This window comes from Amblyomma mixtum, chromosome 3 (genome assembly GCF_055824585.1).
Source record: "Amblyomma mixtum isolate Tamu chromosome 3, ASM5582458v1, whole genome shotgun sequence".
Lineage (NCBI taxonomy): Eukaryota > Metazoa > Arthropoda > Arachnida > Ixodida > Ixodidae > Amblyomma > Amblyomma mixtum.
In genome coordinates, this window is record NC_143014.1 from 227,811,976 (window position 1) to 227,828,362 (window position 16,387).

A 16,387-nucleotide genomic window follows, 5' to 3' on the forward strand; every position below is an offset into this window, starting at 1 on the left:
CCGGTTTTAACGAAGTAAATAAGAGCGCGTCAGCTGATATAACGAAGAGATTTAATACCAACCGAAAAATAATCTGCCAATCAACACATTTTTGCGACCTTGAGGCGATTTTTTCTGCGAAAATAAGAGCGAAATTCGGCTGACGGCGTCCTTTCGTGGCGTCGTCTGCTCTCCTGCGGAGCGAAAGGTTGCTTCACTGCATCGCATGGCACGCCGGTCTCGTGTTGCGCCGTCCTTGAACGGCGTCACGGCGTAGAGCGGTAGAGCACGCCGCGCAGGGGAAAAATGTAAAAAAGAACAGAGACGATTTTTTTTTTTTCGATGACTTCGCAGAGAGCGGCCGTCTTGGCCAATCGCGGTTCTCTATTTCTCCCAGGCAGTCGGCGCCACGGCTGGACTGCAGTCTGCAGGAGGTGTGGCAGCGCGCGCTTTGTTTTATGTCGGTGCCGCGGTGCGCAAGGCAGGGAGAAAGCGCGGCAGCATTGTGTATGTTGGAAGCGTGGCTCATATTTATCGTTATCGCGGATCGTTGTATGCTGTTTATAAGGACAGAGTTATTCGACTTGATCTAGGTGGTGAACAGACAACTGAGCGCAGTGTCGCACTGTTGCAGGTTGGGAGCACGGCGAACGCTACTGAGATCGCGCGTGACGCCATTGTCACTTGTTTCTGCCCGCATTGACGCCATGACGGTTTCCTGAAGTCCGCACTCGCGAAACGTGTTCAGGGGACGCTGGACGACTTCTTTGAGCGGCAATAAATCGGTATGCCGATGTTTGCATTTTTTTTTCGTAGTCCGCATATTACGAAATAGCGGATATAGCGAAGTGATTTCCGATTCCCGCCGACTTCGTTATAACCGGGCTAGACTATATATTCAGCTGCGCCAACGCCCATCCTCCTACGGTGCATGCGCACAGCTGTTGCAACTCGGTATCGCCGGCCGGCCAGAGCACTGGCTTCTCCTGTGACGTCACGCCAGATGGCGCGGCAAGCGGCGGCCACCAGCTGCGGCGATTGCTAAGCAACGGCTCACGGTAACGGTGAGGCCACGGCGAAAGTGGTGCCACGGCGAAACGACGAGACTTGCGCGTAAAGTAGCTCTCGGTAAAACAGAAGAATGGTAGGCGAGATATAAAACTCCAAATCTGCTATACCTCGGCTTCTTCACCCCATGCCTCCCATGCTGCTACTTTTTTCTTCTTTAAACCGCACAACTCAACGGAAATACGTGAACAGGAATTACGATAGCAAGACGGATCCCAGAGTAACTAACCCAGAAAGAATTAAGAGTATTTTCTTTCATTGGTGACACGCGAGCGGGATATTTGTGTTGTGGGGTAAATTCAAGCCACCAGGGGCGAAATGTTTATTTAAGTAAAAGTTACTAATAAACTGTTTATATTAAAATTGAAAACGCAAGATTTTATTTCTAAATCGTAGGCCGCCGACATCGGATGTAAACCTAGTTTAACTTTCCTTAATCGGCAATGCAGTTAGAAATATCAGAAGTGAAAAATGCGCATTTCAAAGCTTGTAAGGTTGGCTTTTCCGCATTGATACTTAGGGCCGCCGCGGCGGCTCAGTACTTATGGTGCTCGGCTGATAACCCGAAATATGCGGGTTTGATCCCTGGTACGTATGTCGCATTTGGATAGAGACGAAATACTAGAGTTCCGTGTACTACGCAGTGTGAGTACACGTTAAACTACCCCAGGTGGTCGAAATTTCTGGCGTCCTCCACTGCAGCCTCCCTCATAGCCTGAGTCGGTTTGGGACGTTAAACATTATAAAACCAAAACCAAACCAACATTGACACTTTATAAATCGGCGTCGCTACACGCGGTATTGCAGCCAAAATCAAGTTGGCTCTTCCTATCATAGTAAAATACACAAATTTCCTCTGCATTTTATGCAAAAGATAACTCAGCGACGCTATTTCATAAGTATGCATTGAGAGAAAGCCAACTCAAAAAGCTTTAAAAAGCGTATTTATGACGTTCGGTGTATTTTTAACCACATTGACGAATAATAAAATTTAAAAAACAAAACGAACTTCGAGGTTGGCCTTCAATTTCGCAATTTAACTTTGCCACCTAAAATTCAAAATTGATTACTTAATAATAGTTAATACCCAAATTATGGATTCATATCAGGCACATGTCAGCCTTACTTTACAATCAACCCTCACAGAGTGCACTGATGTGTCTCTCCCAGTATCTAAAATAAAAATGTTAGTTAAAACTCACTCTGTATACGTCCCTATTCACGTATCTCGAATACACAATGACCTTGACGCACAATACACAATGACGCAATGACGTTGGCAATGTGCCTTACTGCAAATATGTTTCATCGCCATGCTAGCCTTACTTCAACTTGAAAGGGCGGAGTGGACTGACAGAATACTGGAGGCCGTGACGGCCAAGTACTATGTCGAAAGTTTATGGTACGCTTTTCAAATTGAGAGAAAGTTAAAACACGTAGGGCAAAAGCACATCTTTTAAATCAAAGTATTGGCCCTAGGTCACGTGACTTATCTCCTAAATTTCTTCCCCAAGCTAACCCCAACAGCAATGAGCACCGAAACAGGAAAACCAGCTGTTTTCAGGTATTGAACTTGAAGACAGATGCTCCTGTTAATTCGGTTTGTTAAGACATTAAAGCGAGCTTGGGAAAGAAGGTGAAGAAATTCGGCTCTTAAACCCCAGTGGCAATAATTTCATGCAAAAAATGGAGGTAATTTTAGGTATTCCATTAGGTGACGTGTTGCCTTAATATCTTTCCGGAGATAAAACTTGGAAAAGCCGTATGCAGCACCGAACCCCTGAACGACAAGTACTACCGATCTGCTGTCACTTACTGTCGCCGCTTGTTTCATGCTTCTCAATTTCCTGCTGAATTTGTATTATATCATCTGTGCACTAATATTGTTTTTTTTTTCTTTCCCCCCCTACACTAATGCCCGCAAGGGCGCTGTAGGTCTGTAAATAAATAAATTACTCACTCGGCTTCCGTGCTCTCCGGTTGCGGATACGTGCATTCAGTGCCATCATCGACGATCGTCGCTGGTGGTCGCGGGTCAGTGCGGAAGAAGAACTCGCCGAGGAAGTTGACGTGGGATTTGTCTTCCCATTCGGCATCTGCAGCTCTCGTATGTTCCTTTTTGAAACGTGCGAACCCCGCGTCGAGGAACAGCAGTTCACGAAGGCTCGGGACCACTGCGGAGGTGAGCGGTTGTGGCAGCCTTAAACCAACTAAACTTGAACCCTCTCCACTAGCAATGCAAACGGCGAGCAACTGCACTGACGTTCTGGGTGCCTGCACGAACACTCTTGTGTGAACAGCGCTACCGGTGACAGCAGGAAAAGTGACGGTTTCAAATGGGCGTGATCATTTTGGGTCTGAATCTATTATATTTATTTGCCCTGGAAAGTGAAGGTTTGAAAAGGCTATGATAATTTTGGGTCTAAAGCAATTAATTTCATTTTTCCTGGACATCAATGATGTCAAGTGGAATCCGCAAACTATTGTGCGCTTAACCCAAACGGCCCCTATATCTCTACCAATCATTGCGACAGAAGCTGGCATTGTGCATGCTTATACTGTCGAATAGTCTATCAATAACTCTTGCAGAGCTAAAAGCTGAGTGCTAGACTCCTGAACGCCATGCCAGCGTAAAATTCATTGGAGCGTTTGTCTTACGGCTATGGTCGGTGGGGCGGCGTGCTTACCGCTAGTGTTCTCGCCGAGGGGCCCGCGGCAGGCGAGGAACGCAAACGAATGCCACAGGTGGGCGATGAAGCCACGTTGCAGTTGAAGATCTTCCCGCACGCAGGCCCGGTGCATAGCATCGCCACTCGTCGAGTCCGCTCGATGCCCTGTGCAAAAGGGCGTGTCAAGAAAACTTCTCCCTCGCAATAGCCTGACATTCGTGACAAACAGCCTCTGTTTGCCAGAGCTGGTGCGTAAAAGAGCTTATACCTTGTGCAGGCTTTTGACGGTACACACGAAGGTTCTGCAGGTGCCCACGTACTTCACGTCGCTGTCCACGATAATCGCCAGGCAGAGTTCATTATGGAATCTCATAGGGGCTCTTAAAGTAGAGTTCCGCATGGCCATGGACGAAGGACGGCTCGACGGAATGTTTTAGGGGAGCCTCCAGTAGCAATGCGCGAGCTGCGCCCGTGCAGTCTTCTTTTTTGTCTCCGCCTTTTTTCTGAATAAAAATCCGAGAACACGTGGCAATGGCTAACGAAAATGAGGTTAAAGAAGCAGAGATGTTATTTGAAGACTAAGACGTCAGTTGACTGACATTCTTAAATGAAATATGGTCCATTTTTTCGTTGTTAGGGCTAATGCGAATTAGGTGCGCTAATTCTTAGGTTGCGGTGTTGAGTCCCAGTGTTCACAGATAGCAGTTTGTTCGGATAACAGTAATGGGTTAAAGTCCGTAATGCGGAATTAGTCATTCTCTACATTCACAGATCCCTGGGAGTCTGCCTCCTGTCGCAATGGTGCAGCGGTGAAGTGATGCTTCTAAGGGAGGTGCTGCTATCGGTGGGAGTGCTGTTTATCAATTGAGTAAAAGGAGGAACATCGTTTCATATCGATACATTTATTAGGTCGACGTTTCGGCCAGGAGCTGGCCTTCATTAGTACTGAGTATGAAGGTGTTGCGCACGCTTTTAAAAAGTGGGCGGGGGGGGGCGAGGAAGAGGGGGAAGCGAAGGAAAAAAAGGGGGGATGTGAGTTGAAAGCAGGCGAGAAAAATATATTGAAGAAGGATGGATAACTGGGCGAGTTTGTACTGATACATCGTGGGAGGGAACAGCGCGAAACAAAACGACGGACAAAGTAAGAGGACACAAAGACGAGCGCTGACTCGAAACTGAATTTTTTATTGAAAAACGAAAACATATATACATCACACTCACGTGAACAAACAGAGCAACTACCATTGGTCTAGTGGAATCAAGACCATCAAACGCACAATATGCCACGTGGTGAACTCTGAACAAAAGCACCCCTGAATCCCGAAATGAAGCAAGTCACGTGAGTGTGATGTATATATGTTTTCGTTTTTCAATAAAAAATTCAGTTTCGAGTCAGCGCTCGTCTTTGTGTCCTCTTACTTTGTCCGTCGTTTTGTTTCGCGCTGTTCCCTCCCACGAGAAAAATATACATGAAAAAAAAATATAAGACAGAAGCCGCGGTGGCCAGGTTTGGACAGCAATGTTCCCTTGTGGCCAGACCAGGTGGGGAAAAAAAGAACGGGGTGGCGAGGCTTGGGCAGTAACATTCCGTCCTCGCCCCGTTAGGTGAAAAGGAGGGAAAAAAAAATCAGGGGCACTTTGTTGACCTGAAGTGCAGTGAGGCAAAAGCATTTAGCGCGATGTTGCTGCTTGTGTCACTGATGTGTGGTTAAGATGTTCATTAAGTACACAATTTTTTTTTAATCTTAAATGCTAGCGACACTGGAGGGCGCTTGGGAGGCATCCGTCTGATTCGACGCCTTGCGGCAAACACTCTCCAGAGTCCTAGGCAATGAAAACTGTATATGCGTTTACAGGAAGTAGCGTAGCAATTAGCACGCTCGGCCGCGGAACGGAAGGGTGGTGGTTCGAATCGCAGTGCGTACAAAGTTTTTTTTTTATGGTCTCACTAGAGAGAGAGAGGCGATGGAGAGCGCGCGGCAGCGGAAGCGGCCCCGGCACGCTAGATAAGCACCGCTTCTGCGCAACTGGCGAGCGCGACGGCGGCACTTCTGAGTCACCCGCGCAGCGACGGCGGTGACGCGCCAGCTGTGCGCCGTGTGACGTCACTGCTCCTCGCGCATGCGTGGTATGGCCTTTCCTCGGCTCCGCGAAATGGCTCGGCGGCTAGCGTAGCGTTGTTTTTCCAACACAAAAGGTCGAAAGCCGGCACGTGCAGGCACGTAATTTGGCATGACCTGAGGCGCCGCAGGCAGGTGGCTTTCATATTCGTACGGAGGCTGTTGCTTCGAGGAAGTAAGCTGAATGGTATTAAGCATGAAATGCTTTTAGCGCCCGTTGTCAGCAGTGTGGTGACGTCACGCCGGGACCAAGAGCCATCATCCGGGCACTGAATTCCACTCATCCGGGCTCTGAATAAAAGGGAAGTTTATTCAACAGTGCAAACAAACAAAACTTTGGAAACACACTCATGACTGAGGGCAAAACAAATGTATACAAATTGGGTGGCCACCCAGAAACACTATGACCTTATTTTAACACACCGTACATATCACAAATTACAGCCTATAGTGCATAGAACGAACACTGGACAAAGAAGAATCAGCCTCCCGTATCAACGACGCACGGGGGGGGGGGGGGGGGGGGGCAAGGATCTTTCTCAGGGTGATTGGCCCTTTCAAAATTATATACCACCATCCTCGAACAAACCAGCATAGTCGGTAAAGAGAGGGGGGGGGGGTCGGCCCGGCTAATACCGCAGCGCCGGCATAACCGGCCGACCTTCGTGCACGACAAAGAAGCGTGTGTGCCACCGTCGCAGAAACCGCGCCTCCCCATCCGCTGCAAGCCTTTCAGACAGGTATTGCCAGATGAGGAGACGCAGGCTCTGCAACGCGGGGTACATAGCCGTCGCCGGTTGACGCCGGGCTTCGGCCAGACAGCGGCGACGCCACAAAACAAACATAGCGGACATAAACACTAGTTTGCCAAAATAATCCCGTGGTTGCCGGATGCCTGGCCCGGCACGAACTGAAAACATCCGATACACCTGCCACCACATTATCCGGGCAACACGGCACTCAAAGAAAGTGTGTCGCGCTGTCTCTCGCGCTCCACATTGCGCGCACTGGGCGTTGGGCACAAGGCCCCATGATAACAGGCGTTCGCGCGTGGGGAGGACTCTCCATCTCCTCCTCCACTCAAAGTCGCGAACCTGCGGAGGGAGACGACTTGTGCACCACGTGCGCCACTTGCGTACCGCGGTGCGCCGCTGGTCGTCGGCGCCAAGGCGCACGCACGCGATCATCTCGCTCAGCCGAGACGCGGGCGTCTCAGTCAGGTCGACTCCTGGCAAGTCAGTACAAACAGACTGCTTAAAACCAGCAGCCGTTCTATAGAAGCGCAGAGGCCTCTCGGCCTGTGGACCTATATGGCGCTCAGTGGTGAAGAAGCGCCGCACTGTGCTCATCCAATAAAACATGAGCGAACGCCCAAGGTATGCGTCGCTCTCCACCAGCGTGGTTACGAGCTTGGCGCTGAGCGCACGCGCCATGGTGGCTTCACAGGGCAGCCCGAGTCCTCCTCTAGAAGGCGGCAGCTGGCAAAGGCGTCGAGCGACCTGCGCCGTGCCACCGTCCCAGACAAAGGCGACCACAAGGGGCGCGAGCCGACCCGCCGTACGACGCGGCATCACTGCTACGCGGGCCATATAGTGGGCAAAGGCGCACGCGCGGCCCTTGATGACGCTCACCCTGGCCTCCATGGAGAGGCTGAACTGCGCTGCCATCCTTAGCGCGCTCGTCGTGCGCGCAACAACGTCATCCCATGTCCGGGACGACACACCGCTGTGCTCAAAAAGGACTCCTAGCACTCGGACCCCGTCCACGAAAGGAATGGGCACCGGGCGTGGATCGCTGAAGGTCCCAAAACGAAGCGCCCTGCTCTTGCTGGCGTTGAGCTCGGCACCAGACAGCGCCGCGTAAGTAGTAAATACGGCCAGGAAGGCCTCAAAACTCCGGGCGTCTCGGACGAAGATTGAAATATCGTCGGCATAGGCCGAGACGACGATTGTTTCCTGTCCTGTCAATGGAAAGCCGCGGATGCGTTCGTTGGAGGCGACGCTGCGCAGCAGGGGGTCCAAAGACAGGACGAACAGAGCTGGAGAAAGAGGGCATCCCTGGCGCACGCCACGTGTTATGGGGAAAGGAGCGGTGACTGACCCGTTCACGAAGAGTTCGGCCGTGAGGCCCGAGTACAACGATTTGATGCGCTCAATGAAGCTGGCAGGCAGCCCAAAGCACCGCAAAACGGAGTATAAGTAGCGGTGCTCTACTCTATCAAAGGCCTTAGCTTGGTCTAAGGAAACAAAAACTCCGCTAGTCCCTTTCGCGTGTGCGTATGCGAACACATCGCGCGTGAGCGTGAGCGACGCAAAGACCGAACGGCCAGGAACAGCGCAAGCCTGGAAGGGGCTAACGAGGTTTGGCAAAAGAAGACGCAAGCGAGCGACGAGAATCGAGGCGACCAGTTTGTAGTCAGTATTGAGCAGGGTTATCGGCCGCCACGCCGCCGGGCATGACGACGTCGTTCCCTGCTTTGGTATCAACACGATTCGGCCCGCACCGAAAGACGGTGGCTTAGCTCCTTCCTCGAGGAAGGCGTTCACCAAATGCGTGAGGAAGTCCCCGAGCCCATCAAAGAAGGTGTAGTAAAACCCGGAGACTAGACCATCTGGTCCGGGTGCGGAGGCGCGATTCATGTCGCTTAAGACTGCGTAGACCTCCTCCCGCGTGGCGCGAGCGCAAAGAGCCGATTCCGCGTCGTCGGGCGCGTGGGGAAGGGCGGCGCAAAAGGCGTCTACAGCAGCGTCAAACACATCCCACTCGCACAGGCCTTGCGACGCAAAGAGATGGGCAAAGTGATCACGGAAGACGTGCTCGATGTCTTGGACCTGCTCGGAAATCGTGCCATCTCGCATAGTTACGCTTCCAATACGGGCCGGTCGGTCGCTCTTGTGGCGGCAGCTGTTCGCGTGAAAGAGGTCAGCGCGTTCCCGCGACGGCATGCGGAGATTCGCTGCGGTACAGGAGGCCTGAGACCCCTCTTCCAGGATGCGGTGGTACCGGACGCGAAGAGTGTCCAGGCACTCTCGCATCGCAAAGGTGAGCTCACCCTCTTGCTTCGCGATACGCATGCGGCGTAGCACGTCGTTGAGCGCCGCAGTCTTCCGCGCGTGCTTTGCTCTGCCAGCCCGAATGAGAACTTCTCGCCATCGTGTTTTCAGGGCGCCCCAAACCAAGGGACTGAACTCAAAGAGGGCAACAGAGTCCACCAAATCTGCACGAATGTCGCGAATGCTCTGGTCGTCCACCAAGAGTGAGACGTCCATTCTCCAAGTAGAGAAGGTCGCAATTCGGCCCGAAGCGCACCTCAAGGATACCGCGACAGGTAAGTGGTCGCTGAGTGCTCGGGCGCCTGGTAGAAATGGCACTACCTCGCAGGATACTAGTTGCGGCACGAGGGCTGGAGGTAGGTACACCCGGTCGATTCGACTGGCGCTACGGCCCCTAGCACGTGTGGCCACGAAAAGGTTACCGTGCAGTTCGACCCACGCGTCCGTAAGGTGCAGCTGGCGAACCAGTTTGCCTAGCTCTTTGGCGTAATAATTGGACGCACCTTGACCGGGGCCCTGAATGTCACGCCACGAGTCTAGGACGCAATTAAAATCCCCCAGCAGGACATATGACACGGATTCAAGCAGGTGGGATGTAAGAGAGCGGAAAAACTCGCCTGTCAGAGATCGCGTGACGGGCGCGTATAGGTTTACAAAGCGAGTCCTCCGCCCGTCGAGGAAAATGTCCACCACCAGTACTCGACCATCGTAACCAAAGGTACAATGCGCACCTGCGCGGAAAGCCGGCGGGAGGAAAACAACTGCCACACCGCAAGACCGTGAGTCCGTCAAGGAAAAGAAAGCATCGACATGAAAGCGTGAACGGAAAGAAATAACGTCTGCAGGGGTGCGAAAATTACACTCCTGCAAAAACAAAACATCAATTTCGTACGAACGCGCAAGGTGAAGCACCTCCCGTTGCTTATCGGGAGAGCGAAAACCCTGCGCGTTAAAGGAGGCGAAACGAAAAACAACCATCATGAAAATAAAGGAAGCAATGTAACAAAAATAAACAACGAAACAAGTAAACATAACAAAACGCTGACGGACTCACAGTACAGTTCTGCGGATAGAGTCTGCGAGTGCGTTGATACACCGGCTCTGGGGGGGGGCGTCGAGACGCTTGGGAGGCGTCCCGGGTCCCTGCTGGCGTCCTGGCTGGCGGCCCCGCGGTGGCGGGACGACGATGCCAAGCGGTGCTAATGGTTGCGCGGTGGAAAGGTCCGGCCGATGCGCGCGGCTGCGGCGGCAACACACAGTCACACACGCACCAACACACTCCACCGCACAAACACCGTCCATCGTTCGCCAAACGAGCCGACGGAGCCAGCGCGCCGAAAAGATAACGCCGCCGTAGAGCGTCGAAAGAACGGCGCTCGGGTGGCCGCCGAGCAGGGAGGGGACAGATATTAGTGTGGGCTTAAAAGGAGGAAAAGGCCCGATAGGGCCTCAAGTCCGGCGAGGCGGCGCCATGGCGGAAGCTATTCGTTTCCCTCGACGTCCATGTGGACGCCGTCGCCGTCGTCGTCTGCCGTCCTCGGTTTCTTCTTCGGCGCCTGGGTGGCCGAAGAGCAGGTCGCGCCGCTGTCCGACGACGAGGAGAGCTGGCGCTTGGGGTCGTCGAGCTCGAGAGCCTTGCGCGCCCCCCGCACCAACTTAGCTGCGCACGGGCCCTGCGGCGGCAGGGCGACCGGGATGTGCGGCGGCTTCGGTCGCGACTCGCTTGAGCCGTCGCTGCTCGGGGCGTCCTTCACGGGTGTGTGCAGGGCGTCACTGGGGGAGGGCGAGCCAGGCGACGCGGTGTCCGTGCCCGTGCCCTCGTGCTGCGCCGCCGTGGGAGCGTCAAACAGCGAAACCTCCAAACTCGGAGGTTCCACAAAAGAGGACTCGCTCTGCGATTCGTCAGACTCGGACGAGGTTGATTCCGCGACGTCGGAGTTTCCCGTGGACAGCTCCGTCGCGGATTGGCCGGACGAGGTGCCCGCCGTCTCCGTGCCCGCCTGGTCGTCATCGGGCTTGGTCGCGGCGTCGTCCCGCACGTCAGCCCCCTCGAGAGGGCTCGCCGCCGCCTCCTGTGCCGCGCCGCTCGAACCGGCGCCAGCCCCCTCAGGTGTCGCCTTCGGCCCGGGTTGCACACCAGGCTCCTGGGAAGGTCTGGCTGCCGCAGCAGCCGCGGCCGCCGCCTAGGACCGCGGCACGACGCAGTCGGACGACGGGTGGTCGCCTCCGCACCTCTTGCATACCGGCTTGCAGTTGGCGCCGATGTGTCCGTACGCGCCGCACCGGCCGCAGCGCACCGCCTTACACGTAGCGCCGAAGTGGCCCTCGGCGCCGCACCGGGAACAGACGCGTTTCATGCCTCGGTATTCAATCATGGCTCGAACACCGGCCACCGTCAGGAAGTTCGGCGGAGCCCGGGTCATCTCGAGCTTCACCAGGCGCGTCCCGTTCCCGATGCGGTTCCTTGACTGGAAGGCGACCTCGGTGATGGCGCGCACCTTCCCGTACGGTTGGAACGCCGCGGCGAGGTCCTCGTCGCTGACGCACGGGGGGAGACGGAAAACCGTCGCGTGCACCACTGGAACCCCCATCTGTTCCAGTGGCACCTCCTTTCCGGCGATGAGCAGCGAGCCCAACGCCACCATTTTCGCTGCCTGCGCCATGGAAGCCACGGCCGCCAGAAAACTTAAACCACCAAGGTGCTGCAAATATGTCAGCCCCCCGACTCCGAGCACCTCCTCGAGCAGGTCGATGAGGCGATCGGCCGGAACAGCTTCCGGCACAGTAAACAAAAAGCATTGCGCCTTTGTGGGGCGCACTGCAGGGCAGGGTCTCTCCATCGCGACGGGGCCCGCCTGGACAGGAAAAGCTCGATGATCCGCTGGCTCGACGGGCAGCGTAACGGCATCCGTGCACCGTACGAGACTTAACGAGATTCAACGAGACTCTCTAAGCCCTCGTACGGGACCGGCATACAAGCGCCGGTTGCTCTCCAAACGAGTCACAAAAAATAACTGCTGCCAGTGTCTTCTCAATGTTTATCAAGATATCAGTCGAGCTGTGGATTTGATAATGCACGGAATTATAATTTCGGATTTCTAATAACGCGTGCAAAAAGCACATACATGCGACAATACACTTCGTTGTCCAGGCCCGCGTCTCGTCGTGTCCCCGTACGCTTCTGCATCGTCCTGGATTTAAATGCCGCCACCGTCACAGCTGCTTATCGCGCCGAACGGGTGGTGGCCTTCCTCCCTTCCTGTACGGTGCGGTTCGGGTGTCCACCGAGATAACACAGAATTACTGCGTAATTTCCTTTCCTCAAAAAGCGTCGCGTTCAAAGGGCAAGGCATCGTGCCGAACGGGTGGTGGCGTTCCGTGGACTGCCTGGTAGCGCTACAACACACAGTCGCGTTCCTCTCCTAAAGGCGAAGCTTAAGCGTCATTAATTAGCAGGTAATTAGTATTTAGTCATTAATCAGTAATTAGTCACTAATTACTAATTTGTCATTACTTCGTCATCAATTATGTGTGACGTAATCCAGTGGTAACGTCACCAGTGTCACATAGGCAAAGTGGTACGAATAACCGAGGAATGAAAACAACGATTAAAAAGATGAAATGCAAACAGAATCCGGATACAGCTGACGAGGCAGAGCGGAAGAGATTCCCCAGACACACACAGGAAACGATTGCGTCCACATGCACCAGTGCACAGTATGTGTGGTGTGGTGTGTTGAACACTAGACCCATTTCAAGATTTGCATTAGTACCATCTACAACCAATGTGTTATGCACGTAAACATTTCATGCTTACTCTACTCTCGGTTACGGCAGTGGCAGAGATTTTTTGTTTGGGGGAAATGTTGGCGCCGCGAAGTGGGGGCGGAATTTCATCAGGTCTCTGGCCTCTGAAGGGCGGAAAGGATACCGGGGTTTTCATTTATCCCGGCCTGCAGTGCATGAAATTTAAAAATAAAGAACGTGTCCCGTTCTTCCCGCTCACGGTAGCTGTGAAAACCACTCTTTAGTAGCGTAACCCTCAGCTTGTCGAACTCGGGATTTTTGTGGCTGAGGTGTTTCGACAGAGGGAGGTCAGGAACGAATTTCGCGTGAGCGAGATGGTTGTTAAATCTAATTCGGAATGAATTCTCGGTTTGACCAATGCATTACATTACAGCGCATGTCCAGTGTTTTAAGCGACCACTAGCCTGGCGCTGTCAAGCTAGTAGCATCTTTTTTCGGCGGGTTTCTTTTTTGTAACTTTTTCTTGGTGAACGAAATCCAAACTGTATCCTCTCACTCGCCTTTAACATTGGTCTGCTGCCTTGCGAATACCGCCTTTGCAAAGCCTCTAGGAAGCTGCGTCTTTTTTGCTGCTTCGTGCAAGTCGTATGAATTTTTGCAGATGACTGACTTCTAATTTAGTTTCAAAGCACGATTGTAAGCTGGATGAGGACACTGCTGCTACAGTAAGTACTCTTTAGCATGTGCCGCGTTATCTGTGTTCGGGCCATGTGGGGCAGGTGAAGCACGAATGCGGAAGCAATGGCTATTTACAATGAAGTACGATCTGCATCATCGACCCCATTGAGTTGAGACGGCGCACGCCAAGGCACAAGTGCCATTGTTTCCGTTGAACAACCCTACGCAGTTCCTAATACATTTCATCGTGACTGCGTCTGCAAAATATGAAGCCACTTTCTTACCAGTTTTAAGTAACAGCTGGTTATGCAGAGTATTCGAGTTGCTCTTAACCCTTTCGGCCCTGGCGGTGTCAATTGACACCACAACACAAATATTCTATTCACGCCTCAGTAAGAGAAGAAAATACTACTAAATTTTAATATAGTAGTTCCTGAGGGATCCCTGTTGCTATCGGCATCGCTGTTCACGCCCTTCAATTGAGCTGTGCGGTATAAGGAAGAAGAAGCAGCATCGTGGGAGGCATGGAGTGAAGAAGCCGAGGTGTAGCAAATTTGTGGATTTGTATCTCACTAACCGTTCGTTCTTCTGCTCTCAGATTTTTATATGTTGTGTCAAACGCCTATCCAAGCAGACATTCCCGTCGTAAATATTATTGAATGCGTAGACGCTGCGTTTGAACACAGTTTTTACATGTACGATTTTGACACCATCAGGGCTCAACGGTTGCCAGCGGTGGCCATTGAGTGATGATAGGTGATCTTTGTAGAGGAGAATCTGCTAGCATTTTTGCGGATGCACCTATGCCAATAGCCTTTTTGGACTGCTGACATGAATGTTCATCAGAGAAAATGGACGAACGAATGAAATTATCTTTGTGATAAATTCGAAATTATAAATTTTCGCTATCATACAAGGTCAATTTTCGGATCGAGCCTGGAAATGACAGTGCGGATGTCAGCGAACAGCAACCGGACCAAATGAATGGCGAGAATTAATGAACGCATGACCTAGGGCTTTTATTCCATTTTTTTTTTTTACCGCTCTCCTCCTGTGAGCATCGACTCTGAGCTGCGAGAAGCGACCGGGGTATTCACACTGCAACTCGCGCACCACCGCTCGTGCAGAACTTGTGGCGCACCCTCGACGCTAGGATCAATGCAGAGTGTTTGGCTATGTTTTCTTGACAAAGCATTTTTGGCGTGCTGATAAACAGCTTCTGCTTTCTCCCCGGCCGAGAGGTATTCCCAACTCATAAGCCTATGGGTGAGAAGGAGTTTATTGTCACCTGTAGAGAACAGCACTCGCTGAAGAGACAGAGGACGAGATTCCACTTTATGAATTCTTCTATAGCAAACAGCTGGTTTGAAAGCAGGTGCAAACCAGATGCATTATGTTTCCGCAAGCTTAGAACTTAGATGCGCAGAGCTGCACGCTGGGCCTGATGGAAGCGCTTCATAAAGCTCGACAGAGGAGAGCGTTACAGATTTGAGGAAAGCCTTGATCTTGTCCCCAGTCGCCTTTCAGGAAGGCTAGGCAAGTTTTTAACGTCTGTATTGTTGATGTGACGTACACAAGCTGGAACACAAGCTTGTCCGCCAAAAAAAAGATAAAAAAATGAGGAGCTGACACAAAACTCAGGGTAAACAGGAGCGAGCGGCGTCTTTTGTGGCAACTGCAAGATCCATCTATCCCTTACAAATTAAAAAAAGTTTCTTTAGAGGTCTCCACACAGCGAAATAAGAAATTTTTGCGTTCATTTCTTTCTTGTCGGTTGCAATTACCAAAACGGTCTCTTTCGCATTTTACACCCATTGAGCCCTGATGTACGATTTTGACACCATACCTCTAAATCAGTTAATACTCGCACCACGAGCTTTAAATTTTTACTGCGTGGTTATGGGGCCTTAGGCATTGTAAAAACGCGGAGAATAAAATCTACGACCTAAATAAAAAATCCAGGGCCGAAAAACTGGATAACCAAACGTCTACAAGACGAGACACCTGGCGAAATGCAATCTACCATTTTGAATCAAGGCAGATTCATCTCGGGATAGCAATGCGAAAATACCACCAAGCTACTATTCCGGGTTCGTCATCTCCGGGCTTATTTTTACAATGATTCCAGTTAGCGCCACAACTCAGCAGATCGGAGACTCGTCGTTGCTGGCATCCGCGGCCATAGCAGGAAAAAAAATCGCGCACGAAAACACACACACACACACGTGCCCACAAGTATTCATACAGACGGAGGCGCACGCGCTTGCGCGCGCACAAAAACTTCAGCACGAAACACACGCGAGAACATGCTTTAACGCTTTCTTTAACGCTGACAGCACACCGGAAGAAGATTTTTGCCACGCTGAAGAGGAAGTCGATCTCCGGTGCTTACTCCAGCTGACGAGCTGACCCGAGGCATCAGGAGGCGAAGGTTTTTTGCTTGAACCGGTGGTTCGAATTCCTCTCGGGACACTGCCATGGGAACTCTCTGTTCCGAAGGATACCACTCGGACGACGAATACTAGAAAGTTCTGGCGTCGTGCTCAGTCACAGTGTCGCCGCAGTTTCAAGATGATGTTCGCATGAGTGTGCAGAGAGTGGGAGATTCCGCGGTTCAAGGACTAAGATAGGCTTTTTTTCCTAACCGACACATAGGCGCCAGATATATGCCCAGACTGAACGATCACTTTGATGTACAGGCCATCAGCCATAAGAGTGGAGTTGACGAAAAAGCGAGAGACTGGTTTGTCTTGGCGCAAAGTTTGCGGCCAATATGCCGATAAAGCAAGCTCTTTTGCTGAGATATTTAGCTCGCGGGAAAGCTCGCGTTCCAAATCTTTAAGGGACATTGAAGTAAAATACTATTCGGGGTACATAGTTTGGCTAGCGTCGTAAGGTAGCAAAAAAGCAATTGCTACCGAAAACAGAGCACTGAGAAGCCATAAGCCCAGAAATTGCGTAAAAGCGCTCAGAAGTGAAGTACACATAGCGTCACCTCCCGATTATTCCTGATACTGCGGCTGGCCGTGATTCGCTTCCCGCCGGCCATTATTAGGTGATCGCTTTCTCCTAC

General features: G+C 52.0%; 1 pseudogene; it reads right to left on the minus strand.

The window, feature by feature from the left end:
• Positions 1–10,370: 10,370 nt before the first annotated feature.
• On the minus strand, positions 10,371–11,729 carry LOC149353934 (uncharacterized; annotated as a pseudogene).
• Between the last annotated feature and the right edge of the window lie 4,658 nt (positions 11,730–16,387).